The sequence below is a fragment of the Urocampus carinirostris genome, chromosome 5 (genome assembly GCF_059441175.1).
Source record: "Urocampus carinirostris isolate Australia breed hairy pipefish chromosome 5, RoL_Ucar_1.0, whole genome shotgun sequence".
In the NCBI taxonomy this organism is placed as follows: Eukaryota; Metazoa; Chordata; class Actinopteri; order Syngnathiformes; family Syngnathidae; genus Urocampus; species Urocampus carinirostris.
The window spans coordinates 39902501-39910781 of record NC_142353.1 but is presented as its reverse complement, the minus strand read 5'-3'; positions in this window follow the sequence as shown (position 1 = coordinate 39910781).

Genomic DNA, 8281 nt, shown 5'->3' with positions numbered 1-8281 from the left:
CAGGAAACCGCGCCTGTCGGGACATTCCACTATGCGGTCGAAAAACAATAGCATTTAGAATTGCAGCATGGAACATAAGGACACTCCTGGATACCAGTCTGGACAGACCACAGCGCAGAACAGCACTCATTGCCAACGAGCTGAAGCGATATAATGTGGATGTGGCAGCGCTCAGCGAGACCAGACTCCTTGAGGAAGGCTCACTCAATGAAGAGGGGGAGGGTTATACATTCTTTTGGAAGGGATACCCCATGGGCGGACACCATCTTCACGGAGTTGGTTTTGCAATTAAGAACACCCTACTGCTGAAGCTCACAGAGTCACCAGTGGGTGTCAGTGAAAGACTAATGACTCTTCGCATCCCACTTGCAAAATGCAGACATGTCACATTAGTTAGTGCCTATGCACCAACACTGCCATCGAATGATGAAGAGAAGGATCGCTTCTACCAGGAACTCGATGACATCCTCAGTCACATCCCGAGGAATGACAAAATCATGCTGCTTGGTGATTTCAATGCAAGAGTCGGAAAGAACTTGCAAAACTGGGATGGTGTGATAGGTGCCCATGGCATTGGAAAAGTTAATTCCAATGGCATGAGACTTCTTAGTCTGTGCGCGGAACATAACCTTACCATCACAAACACCATCTTCCAACAAAAGAATAAATATAAGGCATCCTGGATGCATCCCAGGTCCAAACACTGGCATCTGATCGACTACGCGATCGTGAGGAGGGCTGACCTGAAGGACGTGCTCATTACAAGAGCTATGCGTGGGGCAGACTGTTGGACCGACCACCGCATGATTCTGACAAAGGTCAGAATGCATGTCCGGCCCCTAGCACGTCAGGGTGGTTCAAAGAGGAAGACACTCAACTGTGCCAAACTCTCCAGTAGCGACACCCTTGACAACTTCCGTTGCTCTCTAGCAGAGAGGCTGGCAAACATTGAGCAGCTGGTCATGTCAGAGGCTGGGATGGATGAGAAGTGGACCTATATATCTACCACCCTCTTTGACACTGCAGCCCAAACTGTTGGTTTTAAAACTAAAAAACACCAGGACTGGTTTGACCAGAATGCCGGAGAGATCTCAACCCTCCTGGACAGAATGCACAAGGCACACAGAGCCACCCTGAACAACCCACAATCTCAATTCCATAAAAAGCTATGGCAAGCCCTTCGTTCCGAGGCCCAGAGAACGCTCAGAAAACTGCAAAATGAGTGGTGGATCTCAAAAGCCAATGAAATCCAGTCTCACGCTGATAGAAGCGATATGCACAGTTTCTATGATGCAGTAAAAACCATCTATGGCCCCAGACACTGCTCACTGGCACCTGTTAGATCTGCTGATGGAACATCTCTAATCAAGGATCAGGCTATGATAGTGGAGCGGTGGGCTGAGCATTTCAACACCCTGCTCAACCAGCCCACCCCAGTGGACCCAACTGTCCTTTCAGAACTCCCTGAACATCCTACATTGCCAGACCTCGACCTCCCGCCAACTTTCAATGAAATCCTGCATGCAGTCAAAACCCTGAAAAACAATAAATCCCCTGGACCTGACAACATCCCAGCTGAACTTCTCAAGGTAGGAGGCTACCTCTGTACACGGACACTGTTTCAATATATTTCAGAGGTGTGGAGACGAGAGTGTGTCCCGCAACTGTGGAAAGATGCGAACATTGTGACCATCTTTAAGAATAAAGGAGATAAATCCATCTGCTCCAACAGTAGGGGTATCTCTTTGTTGGCCACTGCTGGAAAGGTCCTTGCCAAGGTCATGCTCCGCAGACTCATCTCTAAAATATCGGAACGCATCATCCCAGAGTCACAGTGTGGTTTTCGAAAGGACAGAGGAACAGTCGACATGATCTTTGTGACGCGTCAGCTCCAAGAGAAATGCCGGGAGCAGCACAAGGACTTGTTCATCGCCTTTGTCGATCTTTCAAAGGCATTTGACACAGTGAACAGGGACCTACTGTGGCAAGTCCTGAAGAGATTTGGGTGTCCACCCAAGTTTCTCACCATTCTTGCACAGTTCCATTCAGGGATGACGGCCAGAGTGGTAGTTGGAAGACACAGCTCAGAGCCCTTTGGCGTCGAAACTGGAGTGAGGCAAGGCTGTGTGCTGGCTCCAGTTCTCTTCAACATCTTCCTCGTCTGTGTTACAACACTGCTACGTAGAAGGATGGAGGAGCAGGCTGGAGTTACCATCAACTTCAGGGCTGATGGTAACCTGTTTAACATCAGGAGGCTACAGGCAACTACCAAACTGACTTCAGAGACCATCATTGAGCTACAGTATGCTGATGACTGTGCCCTGGTTGCCCATACACCGGAGGCTCTGCAAAACATTCTCTCGGCAGCTGTAACTGCATACACCAGAATGGGACTGACGATCAACACCCAGAAGACAGAGGTACTCTGTCAGTCCAGTGCTGACCTCTTACCAAACCCAATAACCCTCACAGCAGCAGGGCAACACCTGCTCATGGTGCCCACCTTTAAATATCTGGGGAGCATAGTGTCTGACACCTGCTCATTGGATGATGAGATCCAGAGCCGTCTCAAGCAAGCATCAGCATCTTTCGGTCGACTAAGGATAAGGGTCTTTCAAAACAACAACCTTAGACTCCACACCAAAATGCTGGTCTACAGAGCTGTATGCATCACGACATTACTGTATGGATGTGAGGCATGGACTATCTACAGCCGCCATCTGAAGAGCCTCGAGACCTTCCATGTAAGATGTCTTCAGAAGATCCTTGGCATCACATGGAGGGACAGAGTGCCGCACACAGAGGTGTTGGAGAGGGCAGGCAGCTGCAGCATGGAATCCATTATGGCCCAACGCCAACTTAGGTGGCTGGGGCATGTTGTTCGAATGCCCAGCCACAGACTGCCACGCCGTATCCTCTATGGTCAGTTACATCTAGGCCAACGCAGTGCTGGTGGGCAGAAGAAGCGGTTCAAAGACCAAATGAAGAACATCCTGAAGAGATGTCGGATAAACCCCTCCTCACTGGAGGAACTTGCTTCCTGCCGAGACCTCTGGCGCTCCCACTGCTCACATGGAGTGGATTACATGGAGGAACAGCGCATGCAACACCGTGCAGCAAAGCGTGCAAAGAGACATGCTCGCCAGGCCACCCCTGCTCCCCCCAGCACCCCCTTCACATGATCTGTCTGTAACCGCATCTGTGGATCCAGGATCGGACTCTTCAAACATCAGCAGACTCACAATTAAAAGAAGATGGTCATCATCGAATCGATGGACAACCCCCAAGCATATATATATATATATATATATATATATATATATATATATATATATATATATATATATATATATATATATATATATATATGTGTGTATATATATATATATATATATATATATATATATATATATATATATATATATACACATATATATATATACATATATATATACACATATATATATATATACACACATACATATTTCTATACAATATATATATATATATATATATATATATATATATATATATATATATATATATATATATATACACACATATAGTATTAATAATAACAGTTATGAACTCATCTCATCAAATTCGCTGCACCACTTATCCTCAGTAGGGTCGCAGGGGTGCTGGAGCCCATCCCAGCAATCATCGGGCAGTGGGCGGCAGGGGACACCCTGAACTGGTTGCCAGCCAATCGCAGGGCACACGGGGACAGACAACTCACTCGCACAGTCACACTTAGGGACAATTTGGACTGGCCAATTCACCTGAAATGCATGTCTTTGGAATGCGGAAGGAAACGGGAGTGCCCGGAGGAAACCCACGCAAGCACGGGGAGAACATACAAACTCCGCACAGTAAGGCCGGGAGCTGGATTTGAACGCACGCAGGAGGTTCCCACGACCTCAGAACTGTGCCGCACACGCGCTAACCACTGCGCCGCCGTGCTGCCCAACAGTTATGATATAACAATAAAAACAAAGTTGATCATAGTTGTAGACTTACTATTCCCGATCTCTTGTATCACTCATACCCCATTTTCTTCGTCTCTGTATTCCGCCGGTACTGATTTTTATTGCATTTAAATTTGAACAAGTGAATAGTTGGACATTGTTTGATTTCTTGTAAATTGTTTCAAAGTTGGACTCCACACACACACACACACATACTTTTCCTGGTGGTTCTCACCTTTGGGATTATGAATTCACTACAGCCCCTCAAGTTATAATTTCCCTCTTTCCGAATGAATAATTTTTGGATGTTTTCTGGCACTATGTTTTTGTTCACCTTAAATAACAGTTGTGCAATGAAAAAAATTACTAAATCATCCAATTTTAATAATTTGGACTGCAGGAATAAAATATTGGTATGATCTCGATATCCTACCCTGTGTATGGTTCTAATTGCATGTTTTTGGAGGATAAAAAGGGGCTGTAGTACACTTTTGTAATTATTGCCACAGACTTCTGCACAATATGTTAAGTATGGCAGAACTAGAGAACAATAAATACAATGCATTATAGTTTAAAAGGAATTTGGCTTTATTAAGTATTGACATTTTTTAGATACTTTAGTTTTTTTTAGTCTGATGTGTGTTTTCCAGCTTAATTTATTGTCTAATATGACCCCTCAAAACTTTATTTCTGAACCGTATAAAGCAATTAATTTTCGAGTGTTGGAATTTTTAGTCCTTTATTTAGCACATTTGTTTTTATTGGAAGTACATTATTGAGAAAATTTAGTAAATTGTAGTCCCAGAGGGTAAAACTGTTACTTGGGTGGTTTGCTCAGGACCATTTTGGTTCAACAACCTCTCACATTTACAATGAACTCAATTAACTCTGTATACATCGGACTTTCAGTACAACTCTGAGTCCTGCCACGTGCAAAAGTTTGCTGATGACACTGCGATTGTGGGATGTATCAGTAGTGGGCAGGAGGAGGAGTACAGGAAATTGATTCAGGACTTTGTCCAATGGAGCGACGCAAACCACCTGCACCTGAACACCACCAAGACCAGGGAGATGGTGGTGGACTTCAGGAGAACTAAAACTTACCCGGTTCCTGTAACCATCAAAGGAGAAGGTGTAGAATTTGTCAAGACCTACAAATACCTGGGTGTGCAGCTGGACAACAAACTGGACTGGACTGCCAACACAGAAGCTCTATGTAGGAAAGGTCAAAGCCGACTTTATTTCCTCAGAAGGCTGGCCTCCTTCGACATCTGCAAAAAACTCCTGAAAATATTCTATAAGACAGTTGTGGCAAGCGCCCTCTTCTATGCGGCAGCGTGTTGGGGAGGCAGCGTCATGAAGAAGGATGCCTCTCGTCTCAATAAACTGGCGAGGAAAGCGAGCTCTGTTGTGGGCACAGAGCTCGACAGCCAGACAACAGTAGCTGAGAGACGGGCACTGAAAAAGCTGCAGTCAATCATGGACAATTCATCACATCCACTACACAGCATTATCTCCAGACAGAAGAGCAGCTTCAGCGACAGACTGCTGTCACTGTCTTGTACCACGGACAGACTGAAGAGATCTTTTCTTCCTCATGCCATGAGGCTCTTTAACTCCACCCGGCGGAGTAAAGGCCCACATTAAACCACACCCCCTACATTGCATATTACCGTACTTTTATTGCAGTGTGTATTTTATGTAGCACTATTTAAATACTCTATACAACACGCTACAGTGGGTATTAGCACGTCACATTGGGTATTTGTATATTGTATTCCTTTTGCTTTATTATTGTATTGTTCCCAGCGAAGGGATGCTGCTGGAAATGTGAATTTCCCTGCAGGGATGAATAAAGTATCTATCTATGTATCTATCTATCTGTCTATCTATCTGTCCATCTATCTATCCGTCCATCTATCTATCTATCCATCCATCCATCCATCCATTCATCCATCTATCCATCTATCCATCCATCTATTATCCATCCATCTATCCATCTATCTATCCATCCATCTATCCATCCATCTATCTATCCATCCATCTATCTATCTATCCATCCATCTATCTATCCATCCATCTATTATCCATCCATCCATCCATCCATCCATCCATCTATCCATCTATCCATCTATCCATCTATCCATCTATCCATCCATCTATCCATCTATCCATCTATCTATCCATCTATCTATCCATCTATCTATCCATCTATCCATCTATCTATCCATCTATCTATGTATCTATCTATCTATCCATCTATCTATATATCTATCTCTCTATCTATCTATCTGAAGAATTATTCAAAAGGTGGCCCACAGCTCATACCAAGTGAATTGACTGAATTTAAAATAAGGGGCATCCTGTTTGGGGAAGGTGACTCACACTTGTGGAGAATTGAGGAGTGTGTGTCTGTAATCTGAAGCATTGTGAACCATTTGTTACTTGGGTTGGTGAGATGTTACCAAGGAGAAAAGAAAAACACTGAAGAGCCTACACACATAAGCCCTCTTTAAGACATCTAAGAATCCAACTAGTGATGACTTCCTCATATTTGTCCCAAATTAAAGTAAAATCTTAAATCGTATCTATGTAAAAATTTGTGTCACCAAGTTTATGTTTTCAACTTCAAGTACAGTAAAAAGGGCAGATGGTTATCTAGACCCTCCCCCTGTATCATCGCACAGTATCACTTTGTGCAACATGACACCCGAAGCTTCCTGCTGCCTGACTGGGTGTATTGTGGACTTGAGATACACGCCCTTTTAAAAATTGCAGATTGTGTTTGTATGTAGCATGGTAACTGGCTCAGAAGCTGGGTTTTAAACGCACTGTAAATAAACTGGGAGGCAGTGGTGCTTATCAGTCACGGCAACTAGATTGTCTTGATGTTTGATTTGTTGCCAGAGATACAAAAATGCTCCGCCTCCAAAATTAGGATGTGAAAAAGTCTCTTGACGCTAAGTTTTCACAGTATAAATGTTGACAAAAGACAGATGGGGTGTTGCACAAAACCAAGATAAGGCCTTAAGCCGAGATATGTTTATTTTAGCCTCGAATCCGTTGCATGAAAGCATGATAAATGTGAACCGGCTCAATTATGACAATATTATCTTAGCCTGGCTGTTAGCTTGTTCTGGATAAGGCTAGCTGTGGAGATTAAATTACCATATTAACTGAGATGGGCTAAATTTAACCTGCTTTCATGACAGCGACATAAGGCTATGAATTCAGTCAACTTCTGCCATAATAATAAACACATAACGGCTTAATCTCTTATCTTGGTTCCATGCAAAAACAGGATTCTCAAACCGGGATACTCAAAACTCCTACAGCAAGTTAAAGTGAATACTGAAGAAATAATATGTCAATCTCATCTCATCTCATCTCATTAGCTGCACCGCTTATCCTCAGTAGGGTCGCGGGGGTGCTGGAACCCATCCCAGCAATCATCGGGCAGTGGGCAGGGGACACCCTGAACTGGTTGCCAGCCAATCGCAGGGCACACAGGGACAGACAACTCGCTTGCTCATTCACACCTGGGGACAATTTGGAAAGGCCAATCCACCTGAAATGCATGTCTTTGGAATGTGGGAGGAAACCGGAGTACCCGGAGGAAACCCACGCAAGCACGGGGAGAACATACAAACTCCGCACAGGAAGTCTGGTAGCTGGATTTGAACCCACACAGGAGGTTCCCAAGACCTTAGAACTGTGACGCACACGCACTAACCACTGCGCCGCCGTGCTGCCCATAATATGTCAATATGCATGCTAAATGTAATCACCATAATACCTCTCAAGGTTCCAATTTCTAACATTAAAACTAAAAGAAATGCAACTTTTATTTAGGACATTTATGTGTGAAAAATATCTTCAACAATTGAATGTTTGTGCATACAACCCATGACACAATGGACTTATGTCATGCTTGGCTGGCCCAGAAACGCCTTTGCATCCATCCAGAAGAGTAGCCTGGAAGAGAGATAGATAGAACGAAATCTGTCGACATGGCAATCCAAACCCTAACTCAAATTACAGGTAGAGGAAAGTAAACAAAAAAGGTGAGCAGACTACGCGGGTATCATTCAAGCAGTGTTTGTTTAGACATCTTTTCACTTTGTTTTTTATCTCTACCTGACTTATTGTGCTTCTCAGCACACAATCGGTTTAGGTTGATGGGATTTTTGTAGGTTTGCAGCAGAATGTACATTTGGAAATGGATAAAACTGATAGCCGTTGAAATACGGAAACAGTAACTTGATCCAAGTGAATCAATGTTTGTTGGCTTACACGCTGTACATGAGCCCAGT